This window comes from Delphinapterus leucas, chromosome 1 (assembly GCF_059928025.1).
Source record: "Delphinapterus leucas isolate spDelLeu-1000000601 "Yukka" chromosome 1, BTC_Dleu_Yukka2, whole genome shotgun sequence".
In the NCBI taxonomy this organism is placed as follows: domain Eukaryota; kingdom Metazoa; phylum Chordata; class Mammalia; order Artiodactyla; family Monodontidae; genus Delphinapterus; species Delphinapterus leucas.
In genome coordinates, this window is record NC_143129.1 from 156673358 (window position 1) to 156695346 (window position 21989).

Sequence of the window (21989 nt, forward strand, 5' to 3'; positions counted from 1 at the left end):
GGGAACCTCCCTCTCTGGGGAGACCTTACAGCAGGAGAACTCAAGAGTGAGAAAGGAACCAAGATGTAGACTGAGGGAAGAAGGGTTTATAAATAGCTAGGAGGAAGAGGAAGCCTGGAAATAAAGGCTGGTGGGGCCAGGGAGGGAAAAAATCAATTAATTAAAGCAAGCCAAACTTCTCAGTCCTACTTTTTCAGCACTCAGAGGCTTGGAATCCTCCTCCCCTGAAATTTCCAGGAGCTCCCTAAATCCAGAAACAAACAAAGGGATGTCCAAGAAGCCTGAGAGGCGAGAGTGGAGGGGGATTGCAAAATCCAAAAGCCATGGCACTGCACACTCTGAGACTGGCTTACTTGGCAGAGGGTGACACCGTTGACATCATGGTTCCTCTGAAAATGCAAGGTTACGGGCACCCGGCACCCACGCCGATTCAGTCACTACCCCCTGCCACCCACGCCTGTGATGATGGTCTTACAAACTGATTATTATGATGACCTTGAGTCATGAAGAAAGGCTGGGCTTGCTCTTAGGACATGGCTCTGTCTACTGAGCCAGGCACAAGTGTAAAATGCTACCTCTGTGCAACCTCTTCTGGCCTCCTGTTAGAGCCCTCAGCTGACAGCTTGTCAAAGACTTCTTCGTGTGGTTGTCTCCCCACGGAACTGGGGATCTTTGAGGACAGGGACTGAACTTCTGCTTTGTCTCTCTGTCTTCTGTGCCCAGCAGGATGTCTTTCCCATAGAAGGGATGCAGAAGTATTTGTAGAATGAAAATGGAGACCTATTCCCATCTAAAAAGTTCAGACTAAAAGCTCTAGACCTTTGAGAATTCATCTTCTGTATACAAACCACCAACTCAGACCCTCTAACCCGAGAATCGTCATTCTAGATAGTGGAGGCAATACTTCACCTGACTTTTCTCTCAAGGGCACCCCTGCTGCCATCCCCCTGGTTTACTCGGCACTGAAGGTTGGGTCATCTCTTGCCCCTCCTGTCCTCACTTCACCCCCACCTTGTCGCATCAGTTATGTGTTCAGTTGAATTGGCTTCTCTGGTATCTCCAACACCTGCCTCCTTCTTTCCTTTCTCCATTCTTCCAATTTAGTTCAGGCCCACTGGGCTGGGTGTGATTCTCACCTTCCAAGTTCCAATTGGTTATCTGGTCTCCCCAAGCAATCTTACACTCCCCTTCCATTCAAATTCCAAAGCCCAGTAGGGTCACGTCTCTTCCCTCCTTGGAGCCTCCATTGGTTCCCCCTTGTTTTCCCCATTTCAGTACATTCCGGGCACATCCCTCATATTCAGGGCTCTTCCTCTATCATCTCTCCCCAGCCCACCCTCTCCATCTCATCTCCTACTGCTTTTCCTGTATGTTCCTTGGATTCCAAGGCCCTGGGCCCAGCACCCGCTCTGTGCTTTCCAGCCCTTGTGCCTTTGCTCCTGCAGCGTCATCCACTGGGTGAACCCCTCCAATCCATGGCCACAGGTCTCATCCTGTCCTTCAACATTCAGCCACAAAACCACCCCTCCTAGGAAGCCTTCCCTGATTCTCGTCCTGCCTTCTGTTGGTAGCGATCACATCCATCCTGAATGTCCACAGCATCTAACTTTCACCCCTATTGTGACATTTGTCACCAAACACCAAATTATAGTTTTCATTGCATGTATCTTACCTCCCCTAAAGTGGTCTCCAAACTTTATTGATTTGTTTACTCCTTTATTAAAAGTTTGAGAATGCACACCAGCATGTACATTCTTTATTTGCTTATAAATTAGACCACTGTTGGAAGTGGAAGTTGGAAGAAGATTAAGAGGACCCCCAGGCAGGAGGGGAACAGCAGCTGGGCAGAGTGGCTGCCTCAGGATTCCAGGCTCTCTTCAGATGGCAGGCCGTGTCCTTGGGGAATAGAGGCCTCAGGGGAATGGGGTGGGCTGTGTCCCCCTTAAGCATTGTGTCCCCTTAAGCATGCATCTCAACCAACAGTGGCAGCTCCTAGCAGAGACGCTAATGCAATGTGACTCCCATGGTATTTGATGGATAGGAAGCTAAAGCCCGAAGGAAGGTGCCCAAGGTGACCCTGGCACCGATGATGCGTGAACTCTCTTCGCACTTGGCCTCTAGTTTGTGTGTTAGTGTTCACACTCCCAAGGAGGCACCCCTGTCACCATCGACAGGCCTGCGGCCCCACCTGCTCAGACCAAGCTGCTTCTGCAAAACTGAGCTGCTTGGGCTCCAAGAACAAGAGGCAGCTTCTGCCAATGCCCAGGCCCCAAACACAAGCATGCGCACGCGTGTACACACAAACACGCGCGTGCGCACACACACACCAGATGGGATCTCTCTCTGTTAGGACACCTTCAGCAGTTTTTTTTCCGAGGATCCCTGTTACCTCCCTGCCCTGTCACTTCCCTGATCAGAGTGGCTTCAGTGCTTCTGTGTCTGGCATGTACACTGCCTCTCAGAGCATCCTTTACTTTCTACAAAGAGCATGGCCTACCCTTGAGAGGGGAGGTAACTTGGGGAAACAGATGGGGCAGGGTTGAGGGTGGGAAAGGAGGGCCCCTGCCTGCCCCTCACCACCTTCTGTGCCACAAGGGAGCTGAGGAAGGTTGGGGGGACAGTTGGTTGGGCCTTGTCACTACTTTGCTCCGCATGTCGTCCTACCCTGACTATGCTGTTTGCCAGATTATGGGACTGAGGAAAGGCATTGTGGGAGGATTACGGCATGTTCCTGGTCCAGCTGGGGGAGAGGACTCCCAAGCCCCTGGTCCCCATGCCATGATCAGCCCCCGGGGCCAATGCCTCAATGGAAAGGGAATTCATTCTTTCATTTATTCAGTCAACAAGTGTGTGATGCATACCTACTGTATGATAAGCCCTAGAGAAGATGTACGTAAAGAATAAGCTAGAGTCTACCCTTATGTTGAACGTAGCAAAGTTTGCACAAAAGGGCATGGGGCACAGGGGGAGGATTAATCTAGGGGTCACTGGTGCACCCACCTGTCCTTTGGGAGAGAAGGGTCCCAGCAGAGAAGCCTAGAGAGAAGAAGAAAAGATGGGAAGGAGGGGAGAGCATGAACGGGGTCCAGGCTGAGAAGGTGAGCACGTGCCCTGCCCCTAGTACTGCTAAGCAGTGGCAGCATTATCACAGCAGCTAAATTGGTATTGTTTTCCAGTTAGAGCTTTACGTGAATTGACTAATTCAATACAACGGTCCTGTGAGGCAAGTACTCTTATTCGTCCCATTTTATGGTTGGTGAGACTGAGGCTCAGAGGGGCTAAGTAATGGTCCAGGGATCTACACTCACTAAGTGACAGGGCCAGGTAGAGCCCTCGCCTCCACTGCTCTAATACGGCACCTCTCCTCTAATTCGTAATCTCAGTTAATGTCCGATTCCTTATTCAGAACACCCTGTGAGATCTTACAGAGCAACCAAGGTACAAAGAAGTGAGTGACCAGCGCAGAGTCTCACAGCTCTTAGGGGTCACAGTCTGACCTACATCCAGGTCTCTTAACCCCCCAGATTTTTAAATTCTGGTGCAGTCGCAAGATGCCAGGGCACAGGCTAGAACCTAGAATGCCGGGTGCCTTGTAAGAGTGAGAGAGGGTGGAAAACAGTTTGGAGGTTCCTGAATACATTAAACATAGAGTTACCATGTGACCTAGCAACTCCTCTCCTAGGTCTAGACCCCAAAGATTAGAAAACAGGTGTTCAGACAAAAACTTGTACATCAGTGTTGATAGCAGCACTGTTCACAGTAGTCAAAAGGTGGAAACCACCCAAATAGCTGTCAGCAGATGAGCAGATAAACAAAATGCAGTATATTCGTACAATGGAATATCATTCAGCCATAAAAAGGGATGGAATTCTGACACATGCTATAACACGCTCGAACACATTATGCTCAGTGAAAGAAGCCAGACACCAAAAGCTCACATACTGTGTGATTCCATTTATGTGAAATGTCCAGAATAGGTAAATCCATAGAGATAGAAAGTAGACTGGTGGTTGCCAGAGGCTGGGGGAAGGGGAAAATAGGGAGTGACTGCCAATGATTACAGGGTTTCCATTTGCGGTGATGAAAAATTTCGGGAACTAGATCGTGGTGATGGCTGCTCAACGCTGTGAATGCACTTAATGCCACTGAATTTAACACTTTTTAAATGGTTAAAACTTGTACACTGTGTGTATTTTACCACAAGAAATAAAGAGGGAGTCCTTGGATTCACCAGGGACTTCTTTCTGAGAAAGCAGAGGGTCACGGTACAGCAAAGGGGAGCAATGGAGACAGTATCCCTGCTTCTCTTAAAGGGGAGGTGTGGTTCTCTTAAAGGGGAGGTGTCTATGATTCTGGGAGTGTCCTTAAAATTCCCTGAACTCTTTAGAGGAAAGGCTTCTTACGAATCAATAATCATTAGGCCCCAGGTCACTTCGTCACAAATGGCATAACAACCACCCATTTGTCTGTCCGGTGTGATTCTGTTTGGGATTTCTGCCCCCGGCCTGGAGTTTCCCAGACTCCCCTGTGCATCACAACCACTCAGGAGGTTTTGTAAAATGACAGATTCCTCGGCCCCATCCCCAGAGACTCGGGTTCAGTGGGCCGAGGTCAGGAACCTATATTTTATGAAGCTTCCTGGGAACTGTGATGCAGCCTGTCTTCAGTGGGTCTTTGGGAGCCACTGACCTGGCCCACTGAAGTGCAGAAGGCCATGCATGAGAATGACCCTGGTGGAGAGATGTGTTTGCAGGTTGCTATCCTGTGTTTACTCTCAGCCTGTCTCGAGAGCAGATTTGCTTTCCTACCCATTCCCCGTGGACCCCATATCCAGCACTGTTCCTGCTCTGAATGTCATCCCATCAACCCTCTGGCTCTTAGGGGGCCTCCCTGTTGTCCAAACATCTTATGAAGGTCCTCACTTTAAACATGGTATCCCTCAGTCCTTGGGAATTGTTCTGGGGCCTCATGAAACCTGTGCATTCTGGTGCAGGCAGACATGGCTGGATGTGGCCCAGTTGTACTAACCCCAGATTTGTCCAGTTTGGACTGGAGGGTTCCACAGAACATTCTACACTTTGTTCGTGATTGTTTACTTTTTAAAAATGTATTTCTTGAACAATACATAATTGTTATTAAAGAGCAGAAAATACAAATTAGCGAAAGGGGATGTAATTAAGTATTCCAAATCCCTCTACTCTTAGATAACCATTATTAATACTTTGTTGATAACTTTCTAGACTTTTCCTGTGCAAATGTGTATGTGTGTGTGTGTGTGTTTTATGTGTTTATTCAACAAATATTTATGGAGTGCCTACTCAATGTCAGGCACTGTACTGGGAGCTAAGAATGCTGGTATAAATGATACAGACAAAAATCCCTGCCCTTAAGGAGCTTGAAGTATATACGTTTGTTTAAACTTAAAAAAAAAAAAAAAAAAAAAAAGAACTGTAGGCAGCTTTTAAGCAATCTTTTTCCCTTAATAGTATATTGCGAATGTCTTTCCATGTCTATCAATGAATATAGATCTATATCATCATTGTAATGACCGTACACTATTCCATTGGCTATATTTATGATAATCTATTTAACCAATTATGCATAAGGTGGTTTGGTCTAGTTTTTCACTATTATAAACAACTTTGAGATGATCATGTTTATCTAGTGATCTTTGATGCCTTTAGACATTACTAATTTAGACATTACTGTTTACTTAGGATAAATTCATAAAAGTGGAATTTTGAGGTCAAGGGGCATGTACTTCTTTTTCTGTTTTCAGGATAGCTCTTTTTTTAAAAGACTTTTTATTTTGAAATAAAAATACAGATTCACAGGAAGTTGCAAAGATAGTACAGAGAGGTCCCATGTACCGTTCACCCAGTTTTTGACCCTATGTTTGCATCTTACATAACTAGAGTACAATATCAAAACCAGAAATGTACATTGTGACCATGTGTGCATATAGCTCTATATGATTTTATCACATGTAGATTCATGGGACCATCACCAAATCAAGATACAGAACTATTCCATCACCCAAAAGATCTCCCTCATGCTAACCCTTTATAGTCATTCTCACCCCTCTGCCTCCAACCTTCCCAAATGCTGGCAACCACTAATTCGTTCTCCATCTCTGTAATTCAGCCATTCTGAGAATGGTATGTAAACTGAACCATACATTATATGACCTTTTGAGAATTTTTTTACTCAGCGTAGTGCCCTTGAGAGCCATACGAGTTGTTATGTGTATCAGTAGTCTCTTCCTTTTTACTGCTGAGCAGTATTCCATGGCATGGATGTACCACTGTTTAACTCTTCACCTATTGAAAGGCAGTTGTTGGCTTTTTAAAAATAAGGCTGCTATGTATATTTGTGTACAGGCTATGTGGGCAAAAGTTTGCATTTCTCTGAGAAAAATGCCCAGGGATACTACTGTTGGATCCTATGCTGAGTGTATGTTTGGTTTTTAGAAACTTCCAAACTTTTTCAGAGTCGGTCTACCATTTTACATTCCTACCAGCTATGTACGAAAGACCAGTTTCTCCACGTCCTTGCCAGCATTTGGTATTGTCACTATTTTTTTTATTTTAGCTGTTTCAGTAGTTGTGTAGGGATATTTCACTGAGGTTTTAGTTTGTTACTGGCTAATGGCTAATGATATTGAGTATCTTTTCATGTGCTTATTTACCTTCTGTATATCCTCTTTGGTGAAATGTTTGTTCATATCTTTTGCCCATTTTCTAATTGGATGTTTATTTATTTTCACTGTTGGGGTTTGAGAGTTTTTTTTTTTATATGTTCTAGATACTAGTCCTTTGTCAAATATGTGGCTTGCAAATATTTTCTTCCAGTCTGTAGCTTGTCTTTTCATCTTCCTAATAGAGTCTCTTGCAGTGGAAGAGTTCTTCATTTTGATGAGGTCCAATGTATTGATTTTTTTTTTCTTTTATGGATCATGCTTTTGATGTTATGTCTAAGAACTCTTCACTGAGCTCTAGGTTTTGAAGATTTTTCTCCTATGTTATCTCTAAAACTTTTATAGTTTTACATCTTATTTTTAAATCTGTGACCCATTTTGGGTTAAATTTTGTATAAAATGTAAGGTTTGTGTTGAGTTCCACTGTTTTTTCCTATGGCTAGCCAATTGTTCCAGCATCACTTGTTGAAAAGACTCTCCTTTCTTCACTGAACTGCATTTGCTCCTTCGTCAAAGATCTGTTCTCTTGGGACTTCCCTGGTGGTCCAGTGGTTAAGAGTCTGCCTTCCAATGCAGGGGACGCGGGTTCAATCCCTGGTCAGGGAACTAAGATCCCACATGCCACGGGGCAACTAAAGCCTGCATGCTCTAGAGCCTGTGCACCACAACTAGAGAGCCTGCGTGCCGCAACTACTGAGCTCATGTGCTCTGGAGCCCTCACACCACAACTAGAGAGAAGCCCACACGTCATAACTAGAGAGAAGCCCACCCGCGCGCCACAATTCGAGAGCCTGCGCCCTCTGGAGACTGTGTGCCACAACTAGATAGAAGCCTGTGTGCCGCAACCAGAGAAGCCCGAGCGCCAGAACGAAGGATCCTGCGTGCTGCAGCTAAGACCCAACACAGCCAAATAATAATAAAATGAGATTTGAAAAAGAAAAAAAAAAAAAGATCTGTTCTCTTGTGGAACTATTTCTGGGTTTGCTACTCTGTTCCAGTGATGTGTATATCTATCCTTCTGCCAATACCACAGTCTTAATTACTGTAATTATATAATAAGCCTTAAAATCAGGTAGAGAGATTTGTCACACTTTAACTTTTCTTTTTCAAAATTGCTTTAGCTGTTCTAGTCCCTTTGGCGTGTACCTGTGAAAGGCCTTTGGTAACATATTGCCCAAGTGCCCCCAAAAGGTGGTACTAATTTAAACTTCCGCTAGTGGTGTGGGGAAGTGCTGTTTCCATACACCCACACCAGCCCTGGCTGTTATCGTTCTTTTTAAATCTTGGCCTATCTGATAACTGAAAAATTATATCACATCCTTATTTTCAATTGCATTTCTTTGGTTACCTTTGAATCTAGGAAGGCAGCCAGTGCCCCCAGATCTTAGGGTATAAAAGTTTGGTATCCTTGTGACAGGAAGTTCACACTGAAGATTTCAGAAGTGTCCAACAGAGAAAGCAGACAGGTTTGTGTGGTATCCATTGGTGACTCCTTTTCCTCCAGTGAAGGCATTTCATACCCTCTTCCTAACGTGTTCTTCTCGGCTTCTAGAGATAAAATCATCTGTTCAGGCAACCGCCCATGCCCATCTCCAGGTAGGCATCCCTCCACTGAAAAGCCCAAATGTACCTTCAAACCACATTCAAAAGTTGACCACGTCTCACCTGCATTGTCACTACCCTGGTTTGCATGCTGCCATCTCTAGCTTGGATGATTGCCAGTGGCCTCCTAACTGTGTCCCGACTTCTACACTTGTCCCCTAGCATCTGTTCTCAATACAGAACCAGAGGGTTGTCTAAACACAAGTCACAGTCTCTCCTATGCTCAACCCTCCCTTCTCCCCGAGAGTAAAAGCCAAAGTTCCTGGATGGCCTGCCCAGACATCGTGCCCATGTCCTCACAGCCCCCGGTCAGTCACTCTGCTTTAACCACCACGGAGTCCCTGCTCTTCCTGAAACACCCCAAAGTGCTCCTACGCGCTCTTGATTATTTCCTTAGGATTAATTTCTAAACTCCAGTTGCTGGGTCGGGGGATGTACATTTTTAAAAGCTCTTGGCAGTTTGTTCTGCAGGAAGGCAGTATCAATTTCCATGCTTACCAGAAATGTGTGAGTGTGCCTTTTCCCCTACACACTCACCAACTCAGGGTGTTGTCATTTTTAGACAGCCTTTGCCAAGTTGCTCCTTGCCACTGTATTCTCCATGTGAGTTTTATAGAAAGAGCTTTGTATAGCTGGATCTGAAACAACCATTTCATAGCAACTGAGAGATGGTCTTCCTGTGGACGTTTCTTGTAACCATCCTTGATATCAGCCAAGGGCAAGAGCCCAGAGATGTACCCAGTGGAGGAGTGACAAGCTGTCCAGACACAGGGTTTTCCAGGAGTCTGATGCATTGTAAAGGGGGCACTGAGGGGTCTAGGGGAGAGAATGGAGGGCATATATTTTATATGCCACTTTTCTGAATTGTGGCTTTTCCCAGCCAGGCTCTGGAGAGGACCTAGAGAGCCGACGATTCAAGGTTTTGCTGTCTTCCTAAGGCCTGCCCTAGACCCGTGGTCCTCAAACTGAGACAGCCTCAGAATCACCTGTAGGGCTCATTAAAACACAGACTGCCGAGTCAGTAGGTCTGGGATGGGGCCCAAGAATCTGCATTTTTAACAAGTTCCCAGATGATGCTGATGCTGCAAGTCCAGGAACCATACTTTGAGAATTGCTAGCCCAGAGTACTGATGTTTGTTTTGTCTTTTTCCCGCTGGCTCTTTTCCCTTCAGGCAAGATGAGGCACCAGCCTCTGTGCCCCGTGGAACCTCCATTAGGCATGGACCATATTGTAAGGCTGTGCAGTCCTTCCTGGGTCTTTCTCCCCTATTTGGAGGTGGACCCTAGAACGGGGACCACATTTTAGTTCAGTCCCTCCAGTGCCTGTTGAACTTCTCAGCACACAGGACTTCACTGAAAGTTCCCCGGAAGAATTGAGGAGGGATGGAGTGATCTCCACTGGTGACTGCGTAAGAATCGTGTGTGCTGGCCAGCAGATAGGCAAAGGGTGGAGATCACCCTGTGGTTTGAAAGTTGGAGAATTATCCCAGGATTCAGTCTCACTTCCTCTGACCATCAGATTCTGATGTCATCAAGAAGACACTCAGAAATGAAACAGAAAACTCAGACAGTGGGCTTGTTTTACAGGTGAGGCAATGAAGACCCCTAGAGGGGAGTGCCTAACTCAAGGTCACAACCCTGAGTGATGACACAGGTGAGACTTGAGGCCCTGGCTTCCTCGACAGCCCCCTGTAGAGGAAGGCTTTGGACACCTCCCTTCATCCCTTTGGGCCTCTACTTGGTCACCTGTATCCTGAGTATGATACCAACCCAGTGATGCTTTTGTGTGAATTGAACCTGACCAACTGTTGTGTATGCGCTTAGCATCGTGCCTGGTACCCGGAGGGTGTTTGAGACGTTCCCGCCTCAAGTGACTTCTGCTGGGCTTTCCAGTAGCCCCCTCACACCCTACTCAGTGCCATTGTTCTAAAGGGCACTGTGGTCTCTGGCTGCACTTTGTGAGTCTTCCTCTCCAAGAAGCGGACAGGGGAGAAACTGAAGAGCCTTTCCAGTTTCAACACACACCTGAAGGTACAGATGGGACCTCATGTGATGTCAGCCCCCGATCACACTTTGTGTACTTCCCTTCCGTCCTCACCACATCCTCCTGGGGTTTTCAGTGTCAGAGCTCAAGTGGAAGGTGCAGGCAGAAGTTAAATATAGAAAGGCACCTACTCACGGTGAAATGCGTGGGCTGAGCCTCTGGTGAGGGGGCGTAAGCACATGCTAAATTTAGCTGCCCGACTTCCTCTCCTGGCCCCCTACAAGCCATTATGCAAACACGGATGCTTGTCAGTTTCCCGCCCAGGAGGACTTCAAGGGCTGAAGATGAGAACTTGGAAATGAAGCCTGCCGGTTAATCATGGCCTTCCACCCCTCCACTGCCCCATCTTTTATCACTTTTCACCCTCCCAGCAGTTCTGAGACCTGGGCATGGAGCGTGTTGCTGATCTCACTTCACAAATGAAGAGGCCGGGGGACTTGCCCAGCATCCTCGTGGGGTAGAGCCCAGATGTAAGCTCAGGGTTTCACCCTGACTCCCCTCTCAGTTCCTGAGAACCCAGCACAAGAGTGCTCTGGCCATGGTCGTCCAGCAGCCGATAAATAACACCCAGTCTGCAGATGTTCCCCAGGGTCCTGAGCGGTTTGGTAACTGCAGGTGGAAAGGCTGCACACTAAAGAGTATGACCAGGGATGGACCAAAGCCTTGCTACTCAAAGTGTGGTCAGTGGCCCAGAGGCATTGGCCTCACCTAGGAACTCAGAAATGCCGGGACCGAGCCCGACTCCAGACCTGCCTAACCAGAGTCTGTATTTTAATAAGGTTCCCACGTGACTCATGTACATATTTAAGCTTAGGAAGCTCTGGCCTAGTACTTTGAGTGGTGCCCACTTAGAGAATCAGTTCGTGGGACTTTTAGACTCCGAAAATGTGTTCTTTCACTCACTACCTCATTTATTCAGCTGCTATTTATTGATTAACTTCCACATTTGAGGGCTTGTGCTAGAATCTGAGACAGAAAATAGCTAACACTTATAATTATTTGCCATGTGTTTAGACAGCTGTTTTAGATTTATTTGTTTTTAATTGAGATATAATTGACATATAACATTGTATTAGTTTCAGACATAGGACATGATTCAGTATTTGTATACGTTGCAAAATGATCACCACAGTAAGTCTAGTTAATGTCCGTCATCACACAGGGTTACACATTTTTTTTTCTTGTGATGAGAACTTTTAAGATCTACTCTCTTCGTAACTTTCAAATACACAGTATAGTATTATTAACTGTAGTCACCATGCTGTATATTACATCCCAGGACTTATTTATTTTGTAACTGGGAGTTTGTACCTTTTGACCATCTTCACCCGTTTTGCCTGTCACCTATCCCTTGCCTCCGATAACCACCGATCTTTTCTCTGTATCTATGAGGTCCATTTTGGGTTGCTTTCCAGTTTTTGTCTTTCTGATTCCACGTATAAATAAGATCATATGGTATCTGTCTGACTTATTTCACTTTTCATAATGCTCTCAAGGTCCATCCGTGTTGTCAAAAATGGCAAATTTTCCTTCTTTTTTTATGACTGAATCATATTCTTTTGTATATAAATACCACATTTTCTTTATCTGTTCATTCATTGATGTACACTTAGGCTGCTTCCCTGTCTTGGCTATTTTGAATAATGCTGCAATGATCATGGGGGTGCATCTATCTTTTTGAGTTAGTGTTTTTGTTTCCTTTGGATAAATACCCAGAAGTGGAATTACTGGATCACACAGAAGTTCTATTTTTAATTTTTTGAAGAACCTCCATGCTGTTTTCCACAATGGCTGCACCAATTTACATTCCCACCAACGGTGCACGGGGGTTCCCTTTTCTCCACATCCTCGCCAACACTTATTATCTCTTGTATCAGTTTATTTAATCATCACAGTGGCCTATGAGGTAGGTATGTGCAGTTCATAGATGGGAAGCAGGAGACTTCAGGCAACATGTTTGAGGCCATGGTGCTTAGCAAGTGGCAGAGCCAGTATTCGCTCGAGCATCTGGCTCTTAACCAGGAGGCTTGACCTCCTCTAAGGATTAAAGAAGAACCAGAGCAGAGGGACCTGAGCAATCAGCTGTGTGGGGGCTTTGTTTTAATTGTGGCTTTAAGCTACAGGGCCATTTATTCAAGTAGCATCTCATGCAGGTTCTGTGCCCTCTGGAGCTCCCTAGAGCACAGGCTGAAAGCTGTTCTCAAGACCAACTTCTTCATTTTGTAGATGCGGGAACAGGGGCCAGAGAGACGAGATGCCTTATCCAAGATCACGTAGCCAATGAAGACAAAGTGAGTCAGGGCTGTGTGGGGCAAAGGTGAGCTCTGTTCCACACGGGGCCATTCCATTCCAGAGAGCACGTTTCTGACTTCTGTTGTAGCATTTCTAAATTGCCTTAGAAATTAAGGAACCCTGATGAGATCATGTTGACTGCTACAGGCCGTCCCCCCAGAATTATTCTCATTCATCTGTCTGTCTGTCTGTCTGTCTGTCTGTCTCTCTCTCTCTCTCTCTCGCTCTCTCTCTCTCTCTCTCTCACACACACACACACACACACACACACACACACACACACACACACGGTATGTCATAAGGTCAGAGAGCCCCTGAAGCCCAGAAGGAACCCGGAACCCTGGGGTCAGGAATCTTTGTCTGGGTTTCCTGTCTTTGCTGAAAACCTGTGCAGGGGGAGGTGAGAGGCGCTCAGATAGGTGCTGGGTGAAGGGCCAGCCATGGATGCCAGAGGGTGACCCACTGGGACCAGCAGTGCCGAGTGGGAAGTCACACATTTCAAACAAACCTCTTTTTACACCCACATCTCCCAGATGGTGACATTCACTACTTAGAACTTGTTGAAAGTTTGGAAGGAACCCCTGCTGGGACTGAAAACAGACTCCTCATTCAGGCTCTGGCCTGAGTGGAGGAGAGAAGGGCGGTGTGTGTTGACTGGAGCCTACCACCTTTGCGCCAATATCAGGTTTTGCTAAAAGCAGTCAACCCTCTTTATTGATCCTGTCTGGGGTTCTCTGCCGGCAGAAGAACCACCCGCTCTGCATGTGTTGAGGGCCGAGCAGTGCCCCCCACCCCATGCTCCTGTGCACATCAGTCCACAGAGAGTCCTCACCAAGCAGTGTCCCCAAGTTACAGGTAAGGAAACTCAAGTTTCAAAGAGGCTGAATCACCGACCCAGAGGACCCCACTGGTAGGTGGCAGAGGGCGTTTTGCATTTGGATTAGTGGCCCTGGTTCAGAATGCGGATACTGGGTTTAGACCCCAGCAATGTAGCCGACCAGCTGGTGGGCCAGCTGAGTGACCTCTCGCTTCGCATCTCCAGCGTCCACGCCACGTAATAGCGTCAACGCCAGAGAGCTAGCATGAAGATTAACGTGACCAAAACACTTAGAACAGTACCTGGGGGATAAAGAATACTCAACAAATGTTAACTGCCTTTATTATGGTTGCAGTGATGACTGTGTTACTTTAGAGTCTCTATAGACGACCCCCGACCTACGATGGTTCAACTTATGATTTTACAATGGTGCAAAAGCAATATTCAGTAGAAACTGTTTTTTCTTATTTTGAATTTCGATCTTTTCCCGGGCTAGTGACATGCAGTACGTGATCTCTCCTGATGCCGGGCAGCGGGAGCTGCAGCTTCCAGTTAGCCATGCGATCACCAGGGTAAACAACTAATACGCTTACAGAAAGTGTTGTTCACTTTCAATACAGCATTCAGTAAATTACACGAGATAGTCAACATTTTATAATAATGGGCTTTGTGTTAGGTGATTTTGTTCAACTGTAGGCTCATGTAAGTGTTCTGAGCACATTTAACGGAGGCTAGGCTAAGGGGTGATGTTCAGTAGAATAGGCTTATTAAATGCATTTTCAGTTTATGGTATTTTCAATTTATGATGGGTTTATCAGGACATAACCCCATCATAAGTTGAGGAAGATCTGTATTCAAATGTTACCACCCTGATTGCTTTTTGTAAGTGGGTGGACCACAGTTTCCCATTCAACAGTTGAAGGAAGTGGGGCAGGGAGAGGGGTAATGGGTTCTCTATGATCAGGGACAAAGCAAGGATGCATCTGGTTTTGGTGTGTCATTTTTCCATAAAGCCAGGGCTTCTGGTCACCTGCCTGGCCCTTGGCCTCTTCACTTCACTTGGCTCTCCCTGAGACAGAAGGCCCCTTGGAACCTGAGGCCAGTATGCTGGGGTCCTAGTGTCAAGCCAATCTTTGCAAAGACTCAGACTTTTAACTAGGTTCCCACTTTGCACTTGAGACCAATCTCCTTCATTCCACATCTGTAAAGTGCCAACTCCATGCTAGGCACTCAGGACAAAATTACAAGAGATACTTACATAGAAGTCGTGTTCCTATCCTGGCCCCCGCCTCAGGAATGATGTCCTTCCATTGCTGCCTTGGTCCCTGTGTTGATAACACACCTGCTTCTACAGGCCGTCTGGGTTCTTCATGCCAGCAGCTTTCTCTCATCTGATTACTTTCTAAGGATGAGCAAACACTCCTGAGTGGAATCACTGGGTCAAAGGAAATGATATCTTTTTAAGACTTTTGATCCATGTTCTTAATTGGCCCCCAGGAAGACACCATCTTAAAGATGTTCAGGGACTTCCCTGGTGGCGCAGTTGTTAAGAATCCGTCTGCCAATGCAGGGGACACGGGTTCGAGCCCTGGTCCGGGAAGATCCCACATGCCGCGAAGCAACTAAGCCCGTGTGCTCTAGAGCCCTCGAGCCACAACTACTGAAGCCTGCGTGCCTAGAGCCTGTGCTCTGCAACAAGAGAAGGCACCGCAATGAGAAGCCCGAGCACCACAACGAAGAGTAGCCCCCGCTCGCCGCAACTAGAGAAAAGCCCACGCGCAGCAACGAAAACCCAGTGCAGACAAAAAAAAAAAAAAAAAAAGGTGTTCATTCCAGCATTGTTTACTTACACCCAGCAATAGTCTATCAGTAAGGGATGATTTGCATTAAATGTTATCAGTCTACACAGTACAATACCACACAGCTATTGAAGGGGGTGACATAGGTGGGCATTCAATGACTTGAAAAGGCACTGATATGGATAAATGAAAAACATGGTACATCTAATAGACATAAGAAATAAACCCAAACTGCATCGTGCATAGAAAAGAGTATATCAAGAAGGACACCAAGCGTGAACAGTGGTGATCTCTGGGGTGGGATTATAAGTCATATTAATTTTCTTTTTATACTTTCTGAAATACTCACAATATGTACTATTTTTATAATCAAGAAAAAAATTGATTCCTTCCCCTTTCCTCATCCCCCTGCCAGAAATGTGGGTGGGAGTTGCCAGTGGCCTTGGTGGTGGGCAGCTGCCAGATGAGGTCCTGGGTAACCGGCACCAACATGGGTGCATGGTGGAAGCTGATGGGATCAGGCCCGGCTGGTGGGGGGGGGCGGGGGGGTACTCTGCACAGCACCCTCTGGGTTCCAACTGGCCCCGTGTGTCCTCAGGATCAAACATCTTGCTGGTCCAGGGTTCCCTCCCCATCTTTGGCCTTGGTTCTCATAAGCGGGGCTGAAGTTTCCTCCTCACTCCATCTTCTCCCCTGTCCCCTCCCCTCTCCTCCTCCTAACGCTGAGGTCTGCACATTACAGTTTACTGCTTACCTTACCCCCTTCCTTAACCTTCCCTTCCCTTCTCCTGTGGCAAGCATTTGACCTTTAAATCAGGCAGACCTGAGTTCACATCCTACTGCAGTCCTCAGTTTCCTTATCTGCAAAATGGGAGTCATAGTGCCCTCTTTGTAGGGCCGAGGGGTGATTAGTGCTGAGTGCGCTCCCTGGCCCACAGCTCCCCTGGCCTGCGGCTACGCCATTGCACCAGGTTGCATGCTGGCCCTGCCTGACTTTCTCATTACCTGGTCTGAGTGTCTGAGAGGGAGCGAGTCAGGGTATTTATACCGTGCACCCATCAGCCAATAGTTAGGAGCTGGCCCCTGGGCAGGAGCACACTGACTCCCAGGCCCTTCCAGCCCTCTGCGCAGGCAGGAAAGTGAGTTCCAGTGGCTGAGCGCAGTGCTGGCTGCAGAAGTCAGGCTGGTGTACAGGGAAACGACAAAAGGGCCAGGTGGGCCCCTGACAGCGTCTGCTCCAGACCTGGCTGGTTGGCGTAGCCCATGCCATCACCGCCGCGGGATGACCCCACACCAGGCCACCTGTGGATTACAGCAACCTAGGGAGATGTGGGTGCCCTGAGTCAGGTGCCACCGCAGCCCAACTGAGACCTGCCACCTTCATGTAAAGCTTCGCTGGACAGACGCTTTTGTGCTCCATGTTCAGGGACTTAAAGAATACTGAGCCCCTTAGACCATTCTTATCAGGAGGAGCGTGACCAGGAGGTTGGAATGGGAAGGGGAGTCGGTCCCATTGCCCTTGCTTTCCACAGCCACGCAGAGGACAGACTGAGGACTTCAGAGCCAGTCCCAGGCCCTGTTTTCTCAGCAAATATGCCACCTTGTGAAGTCCCAGGTTTCTAATCTGAAAATGAGGTTGATGACAAGTTGGCGTGAGAAGTAAATGGATAATGAATATGAGGTGATTAGTAGAGGCCCAGGCATTTGGTACCCATTATTACTATTGTCTTTATGGAAGATAATTTTTGTCTAAATATAATTAGTGGTTTATAATCTATAGCTCTTCTTACTGTATTAGCCACAGAGAGAAACCATGGGGCCAGCAGGCAGTACATCAAATTACTTATTTAGACTGGGGACAGGAGGGGTGGTGTAGCCACCTCAAATATTCTATTTAGGGCCAGAAAGGATTAGCACCATCTAGGCTGAGGGGAGTCACTAGTTCTTTGTGACGTAGCCATTTATTCATTCATTCACCTATCCATTCAACAAATGTTGATCGAGGATTATTATGTGCCAAGCACCATGCTAGGTACCAGATCTCCTAGAGGTTACTGGTAGTTGTTGAATCCCCAGCTAGGAGGCCTGGGACGCAGGTGCCACATCCCCCTTCTTAGGGGGTTTGTTGTATTCCCTCCAGTGGAGAGGGGAGAGCCTCTGGCCAGAACATTCTTCCCATATCCCCACTCTCGCAGCCCCAGTCTCATTCAGGCTTTTGGTCCTCCACGTCATGCTGCTGTCTACTGGGGTCCTCCGAGTCATGAGCTGCCTGGAAAGGTGGGACCGAGGGCCACAACAGCCCCTCCCTTTGTTCAAGTAAAGCCACAAGGTGTGTCCATAGCAAGAGCCCCAGGCCAGGGTTCCTCTTCTTTGTGCTTCTCAACTGTGGGTGCCCATGTCCCTGGGGTCCATGCAGGGTGCCAAAGTCCTAGGGAACCACGCGTAAACTTGGCTGACCTTTCAGTTGAAGAATTAAATGCATGCATATTTCATCACATGGAGAGATACATGCACAGACTGTGGAGCAGAATTGTATATGTGCGTGGATGTTAGGGATGAAGCAGGAGACTAAAGGCGTGTTGGCTTGTGGGGCCTGCTTTGGGTCATATCCCTGGAACTCCTGCGGGGAAACATTTCGGTGTCCTCCCCCCTTAGGCTTGCTTTGGTGGAAAGATTTGAGAACTTCACCAGGGTGACATTCAGGTGACGGTGACCTGTACTCCGCCTCCTTGGTGGGGTTAGCATGGAGGGAGGGTGCCAGACTTGTGAGAGGAGGGAAGGGAATCACTGTCTAGGGGCCATTTGGGCTGAAAGTCCACAGAGAGGAGAAACTGAGGAAAAGAATCCATCTCCCTTCTTTGGTTGGTGCTGGAGCCCCCAGCTTTTGACCAGAGCCTAGCACCTTCCAGAACTAGAATTCATAAGACCCTGGCTGATGTTGAAGCTCTTTTGAGATCTATGCTGCTGGCTCTTTCGCTCCCTTCAGGCCCTGCTCCCACAGCACCTGATCAGAGAGAGCCTCTCCAGCCACCCTTCCCCCTTCACCTCTCCATCCACCCTGTCATCTTCCAAAAAAGCTGGCCTGCTTCACGGCACTTGGCAGGTTAGATAGGTATGTGTTGGGATGTAAGCTCTGCAAGGGCACGGGCTGTCTTCTTGTTCACTCCTTGAATGAACACACCATATAAAACCAGGCTTAGCCAGGATCTTACTGAGCGATACCATCTACGGAACAGAATTTGCAGACAACCAAAACCAAGACAAGAAAATGCAGCTCAACACAAGAACATAAGCTCCTATTAAACATTTAGCCCCTAAAACATAGCTTCCGAGGAGTGTCAGGAACTCAGCCCCCTTGGACATAATCTCCTAAAGCTTCTTCATCCTGCCCGTCTGGCCAGCACCTTCAGATCATGGCTTTACTTTGTACTTGGCTATCTCCCCAAAGACTGGGAACCTCCAGTATCAGGGACCTGGTTTGATTCAGCTCTTTCCACTGCATCCATAGGCACTTAGCAAAGGTTCAGTGACATAAATTTCAAAAGGCTGCCTGGCCTCTGAGCTCCACACGATAGGGAAGGGCTCTATTTGTTACCAAGGAGGAGAGGAGACTAAAGATGGGAAAACGTGTGATGAGAGTTTTCTGGTTAATCCATTTCTGCTCAGAATATCTGGAAGGCCCCTCCCCTCGCCCCTTCCCCTTCCGTTTCCCAAGGACTCTGCTTGATCAGGTGCGTCCCCATCAATGTGATGGTGCCTGATTGCATCCATGCAGGGAAGGGGAGAAAAATGCAACCGCTCAGATATCTGCCAAGCCTTACTTAGGGTCAGGTCCCCTGTGCCCAGGAACAGAGAGGGAAGTGAGGAGGACCCTACCCCCCGTTCTGGTGGGGGAGAAGAGAGAAACCTTTATGAGCAGACAGTATTCACCAGTGAAAGACAGCTACCAGCCCCCAGGGATGGCCTCCAGCAGGCTCAGGCCTTGAAGGAAGGGTGGGACTAGACATGCAGGGAGGGGTAGCCGTTCCTCCACCATCTCCCCTTATCCTGTGGTTCGGAGTTGCTCTTCAAACACTGACTGTGATTGGAATTGACGTGTTTCACCAAATGGCCACACACCGATTATTGATTGAACAGATACCATTCGTCTGTTTGTTTGTTCATCCAGTGCCTGCCCTATGTTGGGCCCTGTCCTAAGTGCTGAAGATTTGGCAACACAGAACAAGACAGACAAGGTCCTTTCCTGCTCTTATGAAGCTTCCACAGCAGGGGACAGTAAACAAGTCACAGCTCACGTTGGGAAGATGTCTGCCATGTCAAGGCATTTTTTGTACAGAGTTCCTCAGTGGGGTACAGCTGACACTTCTAGGGGCAGCTCTTTGTTGTGCAGGCTGGCTAGAATGTTGCAAGATTTAGTATCTCTAGTTCTGTGCTCTGTTCTCAGAGACACTCTTCCCCATGACCCACTCCAGTCATTGGAACACCCAAGCACCCACCCACAGTTAAATACGCCTTATCGGGATATGGTCCTGCCCCCCAGTAGAAACACGACGCAATCTCATTTCATCCTCACAACTACCTCATGAAATTGGTTCTGTTACTGATCCCCAGTTTTACAGATAGTGAAACTGAGGCGCAGAGACGTTCGGCAACTCTTTCAGGGTCATGCAGTTGGAGTGATGGATCTGAACCCATTGGCTTTGGGAACCGTCCTCCTCACTGCTCTATCACAGCCTCTCAAACAAGCTCAGAAACGGGAGGTTCTAGGCTGCGAGGGACACGATGCTAAAAATAAATGAAGGTGTTGTGATTATGAGATGAAGTGTTTCCTACGTGAAGCACTGTTTTAACCCACTGGGGAGAAAGGACAGAGTAATGAGACTCAACCTCGGGTTCCTCACTGTGCTTTGCACACAGGCATTCTGAACACAGCACTAAAGGTGTGTGTGGGGGTGGTATGTGTGTGCGCACAAGTGATCTGTACTTTAGTGAAACCCTCTCCCTTGTAGGGAATATCCTGCTCATTGAGGAATAATTATTCATGTGAAAGTCACTCACCAGGAGACTTACACATGGAACAGAGGAAAGGCAAGGTTGAGCAAAGCCAGACTCTGGGAAGGGAGGCAGCCCTCTTTCTCTCTCCATATCCAATCAGTGGAAGAGTAATCAGTTAACTGCCTGTGGTGTGGGTCTGAGCCATCAGTAGTGAGGGAAGCTTCGGAAGCTCATTTTTGTTTAGTGCCCCCACTGTGGCTGGCATATAGTAGGTATTCAAACCTTGGAAGGATGGATGGATGGATGAATGGGTAGGTGGATGGATGTGTGGGTGGGTAGATAGATTGATGGATGGACGGATGGACAGATGAAATTTGGTGCCAGTACCACAGGAAACTTCTGGTTTCAGAGGCCAGATGTGTTCAGGGACCAATTCAAGATGGTATAGAATTAAGGGCTGAATTACAAATCATGATCAATTCTAAAAAGCATTTGTTTATCTTTCCTCAAATCAAATGAAGAATAAGGAGAACATCTTCTATCACTTTTCTTGGCTGAGCAATGTAAACGAACACCTGGGCCCTCAGTCCTCTTAGCACATCTTAGGCAGTTGAAGGGAACGTCTAAGACTTGCTGAGGACCTACTTTGTGTCTGTCGTTTAACAGACATCATGACTTTTAGTTTTCAAAGTAGCCCTGCATTTGACAAGTCAGTAGGTTTAGGCTACTCAGATAACCCAAGCAATGGGCACAAGGTCATGTCATCAGTGGCTGAGCTGCAAATCAAACCAGGCTTGTCCGTTTCTACAGCCCCACCCCCTCCCCGGCATGCACAGGAAAGCAGACAAATAGGGCAGTGTTTCTTCAAGCAGCGACCTGCATGCTTGCAACCTCGTGTGACTCACCTGTGTTGTGCGTTATCTCCCAATGCAACGCGGCACCTTGCCAGAGACCCAAGGGCAAGAAATTGGGGGTGAGGATTAAAGAGGAAGGAGCTTGGGCTTCCCTGGTGGCGCAGTGGTTGAGAGTCCGCCTGCCGATGCAGGGGACACGGGTTCGTGCCCCGGTCCGGGAGGATCCCACATGCCGCGGAGCGGCTGGGCCCGTGAGCCATGGCCGCTGAGCCTGCGCGTCCGGAGCCTGTGCTCCGCAACGGGAGAGGCCACAACAGTGAGAGGCCCGCGTACCACAAAAGAAAAAAAAAAAAAGAGGAAGGAGCTTGGGTTTATTTCCACTGTGGAGCCCAGAGAGGGCAGCTTCATCAGCCCCCTGAGGCGAGGGTGGGTGGGGATGTGGGGGGTGGGTCAGCATTGTGGGAGTGAGCAAACTCCCAACACAGAAAAGCCAGCTGGGGACCCAGACTCTGCTTGGAGAGTGCAGGGGGGGAGATGGGAGAACAGGGGGTTCCCCTCTGGTTACTCCACTGCTCCTCCAGTTCTGTCTAACATGGCTTAGCTGTGGGGAGGGAAGAGGGGGAGGACCGGGAGACAAGAAAGAAGGAAAGAGAAGAGGCGGCCTACCTTCTTTCTTTGAAGGCAAACAGATCTGTGCTCCTACTGCAGCCTTTCCCTGTCCCAGCTGTGTGATCAGGGGCCAGTCACTTTCCCTCTCTGAGCCTCAGTTTGGGCCTCCCTGGGTTATCTTAGAAATTAGACAAGATGCCATATGGAAAATGCTTGGCCAGAAATTGGTTCCTCTTCCTCCCCTCCCTTCCCTGGCACGTCTGATGAAGAGAGAAAAGCA

At 47.7% G+C, this 21989-nt stretch overlaps 1 long non-coding RNA gene across 1 annotated transcript; it reads right to left on the reverse strand.

The window, feature by feature from the left end:
- Window positions 1-5503: 5503 nt before the first annotated feature.
- LOC111175670 (uncharacterized) lies at window positions 5504-21501 on the reverse strand. The gene is made up of 3 exons (XR_002644781.2): window positions 21152-21501; window positions 14711-14887; window positions 5504-12737 (listed from the first exon to the last, which is right to left on the reverse strand). It is a non-coding gene; the product is annotated as an uncharacterized LOC111175670 (long non-coding RNA).
- Window positions 21502-21989: the final 488 nt, after the last annotated feature.